This window comes from Rhipicephalus microplus, chromosome 8, assembly GCF_043290135.1.
Source record: "Rhipicephalus microplus isolate Deutch F79 chromosome 8, USDA_Rmic, whole genome shotgun sequence".
NCBI classification, from domain to species: Eukaryota; Metazoa; Arthropoda; class Arachnida; order Ixodida; family Ixodidae; genus Rhipicephalus; species Rhipicephalus microplus.
Window position 1 is genome coordinate 121,686,060 of NC_134707.1, and position 14,316 is coordinate 121,700,375.

The 14,316-nt window shown below is 41.8% G+C and overlaps 2 long non-coding RNA genes across 2 annotated transcripts in view; both read left to right on the top strand.

Annotated features, from left to right (window-relative positions):
* Positions 1–14,316, top strand: part of LOC142768739 (uncharacterized) — a 111,724-nt gene that overhangs the window by 9,812 nt on the left and 87,596 nt on the right. The window lies entirely within an intron of this gene.
* LOC142769360 (uncharacterized) lies at positions 1,735–8,653 on the top strand. The gene is made up of 3 exons (XR_012885793.1): positions 1,735–2,157; positions 2,910–2,980; positions 7,620–8,653. It is a non-coding gene; the product is annotated as an uncharacterized LOC142769360 (long non-coding RNA).

Below are 14,316 nucleotides of genomic sequence, written 5' to 3' on the forward strand. Positions count from 1 at the left end.
ACTTGCCCCACCCCCCTCCTTTTTTTTGTTTGTGGCAAGATTTACATTGGGCAGTCGGGTAGGCGCCTGAACAATAGGCTAAGAAAACATGAGCAGAAATTTGACTGGTATCAAAATGAAGACGTGTCTGTGTCTTGTGATAATTGTGGGTGGAAGTTTTGTTGAAAGAGTGCGTCACTGAATGTAGGTATGCCGATTAGCCTACGCGAGATACCATTGAAGCCACTTGACACTTGACAAAGCTATCACCGGCCATTGGAGGCCGGTGATAGCTTTGTCAGCTTCCTGTGGGTGGCACTGACTGTATATGAAATGATGTTTCTCAATGCGGCTGGTTTTCATGTGCAAAAATTTGACATTTCTGTACAGATCAATACACATATATCTACTTTTTAATATAAAAAAATCAGCTGAAAGTAAGCACTTGTCCTGTTATCTGTTCCTATTCCGTGTGTATTAGCAATATGCAACATTTTGACAAAATTGTAGTGGCCTGTGTACTGTTTTACGTCACATCACATTAAAATACACTCACTGGTAAAATTTTCCGCAGCCCTCCACTATCACGTCCCTCACAGCCATATGGTTTTGGAGTGTACTCTATATAATATAGTATTTGTGTAGAGCAAATGTTTATTAGTAGGCCTTCGAAAACTTAATTCTGTGCCAAACTGTTTTGACTGTCGCAACATAGTAGTTGCCCACTGTGCGATTTGCTGTGCTTCTAAGGATTTCGAATCGAGTTTGGTATTGATCCAATTATCCACACCGAAGCGGGAAAACCGAAAGATCGCAAAACATTTCACTGCTATACAGCCGCAGTTAGCAGGAAAATTAAGGAAATCAGATGGCATAAAGTGAGAAAATTGCATCGAGGATATGTTATCGTCTTCAAAGAAAATCGCAGCAGCAGGTCTTTGAAAAGAGGAGTAAATAGTCCCCACAATTAATCATGTGCTACCCGATGGTTTTTGGATCGGTCTGCCTTTTTACCCACTTGCTACTGATTTACCGTTGGTGATATGAAACGCGGAATAGTTATGTCGGCCCCAACAGCGGCTTCTCTTTCCTCTTTTATAAATTTATTTCACCCTATTATCTCCCCCAGCTCGAGGTACGCTACGAGCCTCAGTCCTGACTAACTTTCCTGGCTTTCTTTCATCCTTGTTCTCCTTCTCAGTTAATTTCCATATGACTCAGAACGCAATACAGTTAAAGTTTAAATACGACGTTCTTTATACCTTCCTTGGCTTGATTTAAGGTCTCATTAGGAGGCAGACCACTTCCTTTTGTCCTGACTACGGGCAATGCGATTGTATTATCCAAAAAGTGAAATAAAAAAAAAAATAAAAAAATTAGGCATGCTGTGCAAAGACGCGTATTGAAATGCGAAGTGTAGCGTCGCCTTGATAGCACTGCTTTGACGGAGGCATGACGTCATGAATGAAATAGCAATCTGAAGCGTGTAGTGATAGTTATATCCGCTGATAGACTCTATCGACTTTGAACTTGGCCGGTAAACAGGAGATTGAAGTTTTACGGCCAGTTAGCATAGGCTTGCCTTCCCCCCTTCCTCCTGCCTTTGTGAAGTAGAAATATTAGATAAGTGAGTCAGAGCGGGGGGGGGATGGGCGAGCTATATTTCAGCCCCCCGCCTTATCCATGCAACAGCCACCTAAGATTGTCAAAGCCACAACTGAAATTTCAGAGCCAATACTTTGGGCAAGGAATTACAGGGACACCATTAACAGGATAGAGCTGGCATGGACTGGGCAAAATGGATAGTCGCCGATGTCGTAGGCGTCACAATGCAAGTGGGTGTTAAGAAATTACTCTGTTGAAATATGGTACGGAAAAATAGACAGTATATATCATGCCCTCAGAAGTTAATATCCCCAGTCACATTTATTTCGGTGACAAAGCTGAACACTTCAGCCACTGTAGATAAAGGCAGTGCAATACTCTGCAGATAAGCAAAAGGAATTCTCGGGATAGATTGCTTGTTCGGGGAGACAAGACACAAATCAATGCAACAAGTCATCAGTCATTCAGTGAGGAGGTCTGAAGCCACATATTGATATAGCTGAGAAGATAATCGACAGCAACATCTGGCAAACAGCGAACGGATCACAATCGGCGGAGCCACTTTGCGGAAAGGTTCGTACTTCATTTCTCGCATAAACGGGGCAGGATTTATTGTCTCAAAACGCATTTTAAACTTGTATTTGTTTCTGATAGTTTTTTCGCATAGGCTATATCGGGAGCTTGCGTTGATCAATATTGCAACAAAATACTATTTGCACCTGATCCTTATGTTAGCGCAGGCACAATGCTTTTATCTGCCTTCATTTTTTTTCTTTCTTATGAACTCAGGTACGCAATCACCCACGTGTAATAAGAGAGCACGCCAATAAATTAAGTGTTCCTTTATTTAAACGTTACAAAGCAAGTGGCTGAGCTACCATCGAGCATCTTCAACCAACACCCCGCCAAGTTCATTAAGTGCAATCCTATTTCAACAACTGCAAAGGATTAAGTAATCAGACAATCTAACAGCTACAGGCAAATCGAGCACTTTAACAATCTTGGTAGGAAGCGCTGCAACTTTACACTGAACACACAGCACAAGCGCTTAGCTTCAACTGTGTGTAGTGTGTTCCGTGTATAAGTTGCTGCGCTTCCTACCAAGATGGATTCATACCAACTAGCCTGATATGATTGTGTATTGAGCACTTAACGATTCTCTCAGAAATTATGAATGTCATGGCAATCTTAAATGTCACGATTATATCAGTATTCTGTTGTAAAAACTATTTTGTCATTTTCTGACACAGCATGAAGGAAAAGTAGGCGTATTGTTTTGTTACGTCCAATAGTTTCATCCTTATCTCATAAAATTCTATTGTCAGGATTCGATTGATTCAAGTGGACCAAAACGTCATGAAGACGGCTAAAACAGCAGTTGGTATCGCGCTGATAGGTACGTAATTTAAAACTTCGTGTAAGGTGTTTGCATGACAAAGTTGGCGGTACTACTTGTGATAAGCGCATTTAGGCTTCTGCTTTTGCTGAGGCTTTTGAAAATTTTTGCATTCACTGGACTCGTTTTTGGGGGCTTATTTGCAATATCCGAGCCAACATATTCGTTTCAGTGATTATAATGTTCAGCAGTGGGCATTTGTCATTCACTAATAGCGTGTTGGTTGATGACCTTGAGTAGTGATTGTATAGGCATTCACGGGATCCCCAGCAAAGGGGCGAAAGTACACCGTAGCACCCTCACCCGATTCCTACTAAGTGAATGAGCGTGGCAGATTTCGCACCCACTCATTACCTCCCTCTTCCAACTGCATGTCCATGGTAGAGTGTTTAAGTGTATTATACGTCACGTGAATCAACAAGTGACGTTCATCATGCGCTGACAAACGTGACTTCAAGTGAACAAAATCTGTCGTGAAACCTTTTTTTAAAGAAGAAAGTCTTTTTTGGGGTACTTCGAAGCAAAAACTTTGGTCTGTCCGTCTGTCTGTCAGTATGTATGCACATTTTTATGTTTATCCGCCCTAACGATATCCCAAACAACTTCGATGCCCCAAACGGCCAACCCCATCCTCAGTGCCCACCAATATTGCTCAAGTTTCAGCGCTCATACTTGTGCGATTGTCAATTAAAAAGCAATTACTGCGCATATCTGAGGCACCACAACAACCCGTCAATATTTTGTATGTGTGCCAAATTTATTCTAGGAATACATAAGTAGTTCTGAAGACCATAGCGTTTATCACGCTGCGCTGACAATGCAACGCTATGCTCGATTAGGCAAGTGTTTCCAACGCTCTGCTAAGATGACACGGTGGTGGCACCTGCCCGTCGCTGTACGTTTTACACCTTATCGCCACCGAGACAGGCGCGCATCTTTCTCCGTGGGTAGAGTGTACCCCTTCTAGTACACCGTACCGTAGCGCACACGCCTTCCTTCGTTTTCAAAGACAACTGCCAGATAGCGCTCATGTCTAACGTGCCTCAATGCGCTCGTTCGTCTTCGCTGCACGGATCGAGACTCTCAAACGCCCCTAAAATACAAGTCACCATTTCTCTCGCGCAAAACATCAAATAAACGTTTTGTTCACTCTCTACAGACACTAACTCTCGTCTTACGACGACGTTTGCTGTGAAACATGCAGATACGGGCCAGCGTTTTGCAGTACCTATGCGCTTTCTTTCATATTTGTACATATTTTCACTGTACGAATAAAATTAGGTCTTTTTGAAACTCTCCTTTGTATTTGAGGGACATTTTCGAACCGTAATTTAAAATAGTTTTAATTAGAAAATTCATTATGTTTTCACTTCTCTTGTGAGGACCATTAGCGTGTTTACTCGGTAGTATCTGATAACACTGGCGCATGGTTTAAGCAGATTAGCTTCCATTTGCCGATGCCGGTGACGCGTAGTTAACCAGTAATATGCGAAGGGGGCGAGTTCTGCCGACACCACTGGCGAGGTGTTTTATAGCGAATGCTCTATGTCACTTGGCGAAACGAAAAACAGTTCGCTAGGAGCTGAGACAATGATCTCTATTGGCTGCGCCATCAGTTATGTCAAATTCCACAAAAGCACGTGTCATTGGCAGCTGAGCCATTCTCTTCGTCGTACGCAAGCACGCGTACTATTGGCTGCACTTTCAGTGACGTAGTTCATCCCTTCGCAGCCATGTCACCAAACTCGCGAATGGCAGTTTAAAATGACAACTTCCACATGGAGAGGGCACGGATTCTACGATTGCCCGAACACCAGACAGCATTCCAAGAACAGCGCCGACAGATGATTCGTCAATGAATTCGTATTTGCCGAGCCGACGCCTTGCACGCTGCCCCGCGGTGGTGGTCTAGTGACTAAGGTACTCGGCTGCTTTTGGAAGGTCGCCGGTTTGAATCCAGGCAGCGGCTGCTGCATTTGCGGTGAAGGTGAAAATTCTGTAGGCCATGTGCTCAGATTTGGGTATATGTTAAAAACCCCAGTCGGTAAAAATTTTCAAAGTCCTCCAATACGGCGTCTTTCATAATTATATGGCAGTTTAGGGACGTTAAACGACCAATATCAATCAGTCAGTTCTTCACGCTTATTTCTACGATGGTGATGTGTCTTGTAGAGCATAGACACACACACACAAAAACACAAATAAGTATTCACATGTGGATCTCCGTTAAAATCGTTCTTTCATCTTGTACATATTGGTATATATGCACCTATTATTGCAGGGAAAGAGTATGCAGGCGGAATATGATAGCATAAACAATATGCTCTGGCGTTGCCCCTCGTTGCGAGGCACAGACCAAACCAACTTGGACAAGTGGCTATCCGCAGTCAAGAGCCCCGATGTCGGGGCTAAACTCAGAGCTGTTGGGAGAGCCCGCTAGGCAGTGGTAAGGCTTGGCCTGACTGTCGCAACGTGGGAGCGGCCCACGGCGCGTTGAGTCGTGCACCTCTGGACTAGCAGTAACGTTTCGCATCCATCTGTCTAGTTCCACGAAGTAAGCTTCATGAAGCCCGTCATGATGAAGTAGTTTGAGTTCAGAAACAATGGTTGAAATCATGTTGACGAGCGCTACGTTTCCTTTGGGACAAAATATATTATAATGGGAACGAATAAGGTTCATCTTTAAGAGTTCAACGCTATAGCGACATTCTTCCTTAGCACGTACTTCAACCAGTTAGCGCATACGTTTTATTGTATGGTGTTACTCGAGAAGTCTAAATTGTGGATTTCTACAATGCTATTGATAAAGTTGAAAGTGACTTGTGCCAGTCAAACTTTAGAATGTGGCTGTATTCTGTGTAGTGGGTAGCATGCTTAACACCATGAGCAATTACACGCGTGAAGTGTTTTCGGAGTTGCTATGCACCCACCACGTGGCTTTAGGGAAAAAAAAACGCAGTTACGTTTTCGTCTTTCGTAACGGGCATGACCGGCTTTAAACCGCGAAGTTACCATGATAATGACGTATACTGAAACCCGATGGCTATGTACGCTTGTACCACGCAATATTACTGCGGTATTGCATTTTGTATTGTAAACACCGTATACAAGACGCGTCTGTTAGTGAAGCGTGAACGGTGTTTTATTGCAGTTCCATGCAGAGGAAGAGAAGGAATAAACGTTTGATTTTTCGAAACGGTGTAGTGGTGTAGTTCCGCTTCCATCTTGGGCGGGGGGGGTCTCCTCATTCCAGGAACCCTCTGGCTTTCGCTGAACCTATTTTAACTGCATTTCAAAGCAGACGCTTCACTGCGTGCTAGTGCACCCGCTTTCCACGCAAACGGCCTAAGTCCCATCCTCACTCAGACTCAGAAAATAATATTATTTATTTTATTGGCATATTTCTTGAATTTAAGGACACGGACAAGATGATGATATTTTGCTCACAACCAACGATACCAGCACCGACACCGGAATTTCGGCGAACCAAACTCTTTTATGATATCGCGTTAGATATATTGTGCCGACAGGCTAAGCCACGCACAACGCTATCACGTGAGCTCGTCGTCTCCGTCCTCCTGACAGGCCAGCGATATCGCACACCTTGCATGCGTGAAGCCGTACCACTCCCCCATTGACGTTGGCATCTATAGATGCGATGAGACGGCGAATTTGCCACCGAGGATTATGATACACGCATCTTGCAAGCTTATTCAACCATGCGCTTGTGCACCCGACGAAGGCGATGGTCTCTATCTGCTCGAGCTCTGGGCTGAATCAATCAGCGCTGCAACCGCTGTTGTATATATAACTTGTATACAGCCTTCAGTGCGAGTGACTCGTCACTCACATAACATAATGTTAAAAATAAGTTTTTAACTGCACTGAATAGTTTATTACAATATCTGTGTCAAAACCAGTGACTGGCATTTAACTCTCTATTATTAGCATTGTAGGTGTATACAAGCCAAAGAGGCAAGCTCAAGTGACTGTCAACTCATCTGACCAGTTCGCTATTCAGTTTAAGGTGTGCTTTGTAATGATAGTTTTGAGCCTGAGTTGCACTACGCCAAGTATGACTCTTTTTTAACACATTCCGTGATTCCTTTTCGCCGTAATTCTGTAATGCATTGTGCTTAACGAAATAGTAGTGCAAATATTGTAAACGTGAGATCTTGAATAAAGGGGATAGTGTTCGTCGTGCCTTCACATGCTTTTAAAGTAAGTGACGTAATTGTGGTCCAGACACTGGGGCTTACTACATTTTATTATTCATTATTACAACACATTCTCAAAACTTGTAATATTTTACAGCCTATACTTAGGCATAAGCATAATTATCGCAGCAAGGTCATACTATCTTCTCGCCAAAAATATTGCTCGAAAGACAGTATTTTTGACTTCATGGAGCTTTAATTAGCCCACTTTGAGTTAAAAAAAGCGCTCCACTTTCTAATGAGCTGCGCTTGTGGCTCTTACAGGGTAAACATTGTTCAAAATAAAAAATTCAGCCGTAAACGCGGTGGTTACTTTAAAATAAATATGTATCTAACAGTGCCACTTACATTTAGTAGTAACCTGCCCGCGTTTTGTGATCATTTGCTTTGTGACCCAAATATTTCTTGTGGTCTCTGCACAGGATTTCTGCTAATGACGGATTCACCGTGCAGTGCGATTACCTGCGCTGAGCCTCCCGAAGGGTGCCCACCACCAACCCCAGCGACCAATGTGACGCTCTTCTTCTACGACTACAATGTTAAAAACTGCTTCGGTGTCGAAACCAGTGGCTGCGAAGGTTACGGATGGAAATCTCGCTTTTCCTGCTGGGCAAACTGTCGCTATATTTAGATGGTAACTTCCTTGCAGGGAGCTCAATGACAGCCAAACTGGCATGACGCCTCAATTTTTAAGGACATAAGGGTCTTAGCTTATGTCCGCCCTAGCAAGGACGTTTTCGTTTGGCTCTACGCCAATGATTTCCGAAAAGCCAAAATACCGCACAGTTTCATTTTTTAGTAAGAAGTGGAGTTGACGTATAGGCAATATGTCACTTTGTAGACGGCGTTTAAGTTGCCCTTCATGATACATCAATCGCTGAGGTACACTCTCAGATCGTGAAAAAGCTGACATGTGCAAGTTCCATGGGAGGTAGTCTAATTTTCTGCACACCGCATTTTGAGAGAGGCTGAATCAAGAGCTCCATTTGTTTGGCGACTAATCCACACTTTCGATCTCTTACGAGTGTCCCACAATACATAGATATACCAGAAAGTGTAACTTTTAATAAAATACAAATAAATTAAAAACAAGCTTGAAAGACAAGCATACTCGGCATACAAGCATACGCCTCTCGTTAGCCAAGCGAAATACATTTTGTTTACAAATAGACACGACATATTTTGATACTGTAATAACAGACCTAGTACCATACTATGCAGCAAAAGGGTCAGTCCAGACACTTCTACATAAAGCGTATATCGAATTTCAAGGCTGAGCTAGTAGCTTTTAAACCTGTTTCTCGTTTTGGAAAGGTTTTTGCTATGTTGTTAAGCGATGAATACTTCATTGTTCTGTATGCATGTGATCGATGTAAAGTGAAGCTAAGTGCTCTATATTTCATACGTACGTTACTACAACTTCCGTAATGTTTCAATAAAGCACCGCTGACGTGTACATAGTGCTGTGAGTGGAAGCTGAAGCTAAGACAACCGAACCCTCACAAGAGCCTCAATGATATGCAGCACATATTTAGTTAGAGGGCCTAAAATGACGCTGTCGCTTTCATTTACCTGAATGCTAGTGAAGAAGAAAGCATAGGAGTCAATTGGTAAGGCTGCTTTAATAATATACCACGCCATGAGTTTTAATGCAGGCAGTGGGCACGAAGACAAATGGCTGTGGTGTGGCAACACATTCTACGTTAAATGCATGGGTGTGTTGTTTGGGTCAGCCTAAAAAAAGTATTTCACTGCACCCTTACTTAGCTTGTTGAGCTGTCGCATGAGTAGGTACGAGAAACCTGACGTAATACCTACGTCAAGCCTGTCATCTGCATACTGTATTACTCATTGTTAGGAATAAGCACGAATGCACATGTGCACTCAATATATGTCTCGACAGCTGCACACATCATACAGGAACAATACAACAGACGCTAAGCATCAAAGGAAGACGCCTGCCGCATCATGTGGCGATATGCTTTATAATAGAAACTTATCAGCTGAGGCAATAGTCATCGTAAAAGTAGCGAGGCAATCTGATTTATTGAATGGAAGGAGACCCATTGATTGATTGATTGATTGATTAAAACTTTATTAGAAGACTCATTTAGCGAAAATCATATACACTGAACTAAATCCGCAATAATGCTGTCGCATTTACGCATCATTCGTGAATGTTTTGTTATTTATGTACCCGTAGAGCGGACAGTGCATCTGCCCGATAGAAACTAAAAAAAAACAGAAAAGCTGGCCGCACTGCAAATGAAGCCTTTTTCGGTGTGTAAAGCTACAACTGTTAAAGTGCACTGTTCTTTGTCGCAAACAATGCTTGCCAAACATTTTGATATAAACTGGAAGAGCGAGGCAGCATACGTGACAACGAACACAGCATTAGCATCGTCAACGTGAAAAGCTGATGCATTCTGCTTTTCGTGTTTTCAGCCAACTGTAAGGAAATATCATACAAATGAGGGAGGAGGGGATGTGCACTTCCCACAAAAGCTGAAAATTGCTATAATATTGTTTTGCGTCAGTCAGTTTAGGAAAGCTCTTACTGATGTTTCTACAATAGCATTGACAAAGAAAAATTTATGAATGAAAAGCACATGGTTGCAGTTACAAAGTGCTTGCACAGCTAGAACGCATCCACAGAAGCCCATTCTTGCTGCTATACATAAGTCTAGATCAGTTGCTCATCATAAAATAACACAATCACATTGGTTTTAGCTGCTTAAACCAGATCGTAATTATTTCCAGAATTTGGACTCGTTGGTATTTTGAAGTCCCTCAGTGCAAGTGAAATTTTAAAACTGCACTGGTATGTGTGCACTTTATTGTTACATTATTATATCTATAGTTTTCTTATAGGTGAATAAACCCAAAAAAGTTTTGATAATTATGGTCCAACAGACAAAATGAATGTTTTATGCGCATGTTGGCCCTCACAGCAGTTGGTGTTGCGGGTTCAGCAAAGTTATCTTTCTGCTGTCAAGGTCTTCTTGGTTTGTTTGAACATGGACGATCATATATACTAGAACTGTGTACGACCTTATGAGACAGTGGCATTTATTCCTCAAAGACAAATCAACATGAGCCAACAGTGACGGACGTGCATTCCAGAAGGACCTCAAAAGCCGGGCAACTGAAGAATTGCCCATTCGGTACGAACGCAGAACACCTGTTCAGCATACGAACCACTGTGAGTAGCAGAACTGAACAGGACACACAGGAAGAAATATTCTAAAATCTATATTGGTTGTCGTGACTGTAGGCCTGCTCAACTTTTAGCGCGATAGCGTTAAAAAGCTCGTGTGGCAGAAATTCTGCTATCAGCGTCGGCACCGTTGGCCATGAGAAATCACCCGTGAGCGAAAAATTGAGAAAGAAGCAAATAAAATAAAAAATAAAATGTTTGGTCCCGTAAAGGATCAAAACCGAGCCGTTCGCGTGACAAACAAGTGTCCTACCACAAATCCACGTTGACACTTGTCGCTGATGTGGGAAAAAACAATATATAAATGACATGTAGTGGAAAGAGTCTCCTTAAAGGGCCACTCACCACCCTGCGTTTAAAGACGAGGGAGTGATTTTCTCCTCTCCATCATACACACGATGCATCCTCCTCGCCCCTTATTCTTGAATGCACGTGAGCAATATTGGCACTGAGTGCTAGAGCCTATCAGGATTTCGCGCTTCTCGACTGCACGCTGTTATCACCGCTTGCGCAGTTGCGTACACAAAAAATGAAGTTTGATCGGTTGATTTTGCACAATATTCATGCGAGACAAAGAAGAACGAATCAGCCTCTGCATGGCAAAGCAGTGCAGGAGACACATCTCATGTGATATTTCGCTTATATTAACGAATCAAGAGCATCTACGATGTAGACGTCACGGGAACTACTGTCTGCGTCACAGTAGTGCGCCAAGAAAGACGAGAAATATCTGGCAAGAATATAGCGCTATCTTTTTTCTATTTTGGAAGCCTGGTAAGTGGCCCTCTAACACATATTGTTCGACAAGTGTCACAACAAAAACGAGACAATTCGGCAATTTGTAGGCGCATTCGGGAGCCCATCAAACTACGTCAAAAAAAGGCCGGGATAGTGCAGCCATCGCCGCTGAAAACCGACAGGAACTTTCAAACAACTGTAAAAATGGACAACTATGTTCATCTAGCGGAAAACATGAGATGCTTTTCTAGAAAAATTGATCAAGCAAACAGCAAACGCTAGGTAATATTCGGCCATCTGTGAGGCATTGCGATACTCTTTATGGCCTTCTTGTTGACAAGCGCGCAGCGTGTATCTTGAAGGCCATGCGACTCCTGCGTTAGATCAAAAACCTGTATTTACCATTCGCGCGCGCGCGCGTGTGTGTATCTGTGTGCCATCTGTGAGGCATTGTGCATAACGTGTCTGGACTATTTACAGCAGAGCGCCGTTCTAGCCGAGTGAAGTGGCCACACTGCACAGTCTTGCTCATTAATTAGCATTCAGTCATGCCCACGCACCGTTCATAATACGTGACCATGTGACTATATCACTGTACACTATATTCATGAGCTTTTTATAAAAGTGCGGTTATAGATCGAAAACCTGTACCATCACTATAGATACGTCGCGCTTGCGCACGCACGCGTTTGTGTGTGTGTGTGTGTGTGTGTGTGTGTGTGTGTGTGTGTGTGTGTGTGTGTGTAAGAAAACATATTATTAGGTATGCACTTAGCGGTTGAAGGGCGCTTTAGGCGCTGGATTTCGCTATCGCTTTCAACTCTTAAAGGCGAAGATTAAGGGTCCCCCAGTTTTTAATGTTCAAATGTGTGGATTTAGCTTAGAATGTTTCTTCCTATGTGTCCCGTTTCTTTGCGCTACTCACAGTGGTTTTTATGTCACAACACTAACTCGCGCAACAGTCAACTTAATTGAAGTACATACTTGTTTAACAGCAAATGGAACCTGGGGCCGTGCTTATAATAATAATAATAATGACTTTATTTCGCATCAAGGATACATGATGCAGGAGACCTGCAGAAAAAGCTGGCGTGATGCCAGCTTGACAAGGCCGCAGGCCCCCCTTCTCCTCCCCGAACACATCGCAGCAGCGGTAACACTTTCATGAAAATATTCGGGATCATACGCGTAAAATAAACAGGTCTATGACAAGAAAGAAATCATCACTGTACATGTGTGATAAAACGAAACGTCTAATGCTTAAACAACAACAACAAAAAATCTATTTCAAAAGATTCAAAAAATGTTGGCGTATTTGCCTTAAAGAAAGGAAGCATTTGCGTGATACATCCGAGTGAAGCATACAAACATGTATACGACAAAAATGAGCAATCAACTCTGTACAGGTGTAACATATTGGTACATATAATGCTATAAACAAATAATTTCGCAATGTGAAATACAGGCGCATTTGCCTTGCAAAACACAGAAAAAAACATCATAAAAAGAAGAAATATGCCTAATTTATTGCTTTGGCAACACCAAAAATGCATACTCATTTCCTAAAAAAAAAACAAACAAGACACCAAGAAACATATCGTGAAAAAAAAAACACAAAGCAGTATACAAAATACACGTCAACAAGGACAAAAATACGAAAATACATTCTTTAGAAATTACAAGTAACAGAAACGAGTGATCATGACGTCTGGAGGAAATGATTCCGCAGTTTTTTAAAGGTGATTTTTTCTATGTCAATTTCGTTATCACTAAGTTCCTTTAGTAACCTTGGAAGTTTATTTCCCAACGATTGAAGACCGTATGTGGTTCTAAAGGTTCGAACAGTCCACACTTCATTTTTCCGGGTATTATACTTAGGCTGGTTGAGTATTAAATCTGCCAACTGCTTTAGAAACGGGTTAGAGTTTTTTATGTCTTGCTTTTATTTCTTGGACAGAAGAAAATCATACATTTTTATTACTGGCATTAGGTTGTATTTTTCAAATAAGAAACGAGTATGATAAGTACGTGGCACGTTCTCTACCACCCGTACAAACCTTTTTTGCAACATATTAAGTTTGTTTGTTTTCTTTAGAAGTTAGAGCCCAAACTAGATGGCAGTAATTGATTCTTGATAAAAATAAGGTATTGTAAATTAACAACAAAATACTCCGAGAAAGCAAGTGCTTGTTTCGGTACACAAGGCCGACTACCTGAGAGACCTTCGTAGCTAAAAAGTGTATGTGGTGATCCCATGATAATGTTTCTTGAAATATTACTCCTAATATTTTAAGAGAAGGGACTATCTCGACAGGGGTGGAATTTAAAAAGATCGTTTGTTTTACAATTTTCGCTTTATTTTTAGCATGAAATACCATAGCCTTAGTCTTTGCATCATTTATTTTTAGACAGTTTTCTCTTGTCCATTTTTCTAATCTAATCAGCAGTAAATTTGCATGTGTTATTAATTCGTTCACTTATTTTCCTGTTAAAATATATTCGTATCATCTGCATATATTATAAATTTTACGTTAGAGGAGATGTTCACGATATCATTAATGTAAATATTAAAGAGGAAAGGTCCCAAAATGCTTCCCTGTGGAACTCCTGCAACGATTGACAAAGAATCGGAATTGCAACCACCCAGGCTAACAATCTGATTACGGTGTTGCAAATAAGACTGTATTAATGATCCCGCCGTTCCCCGAATACCGTACCGTTCCAGTTTTTCTATAAGTAATTTGTGGTTAATGTGGCCAAAGCTTTCGTAAAATCTACGAACAACCCCAACACAACGTTTCCCTGTTCGAATTGCTGATAAATGTACTCTTTCTGTGCCATGAGAGCATATTCTGTACTGAAACCTTTGCGGAAACCATACTGCGAGTCATGAAGCAACTGAAACTTCCTTTCAAAATTAGTCAGCCGTTTTATTATGAACTGATGGTCGAGTTGGTGAGCCCTGCCTTCCGAAAATACAGCGCACAGCAAGACACAAAACCCGCACACATTAAAAGACACATGTATAGGTGACTAACTGCAACTGATGATCTATTTTGAAAGGAGCCGGCTTATCTATAAGAACAAGCACATGTTCAATAAAAACACAGAAAAATGAAACCACCAAACTTGGTGCTGTCAAGAATCTGAAATAAAGAGCATGT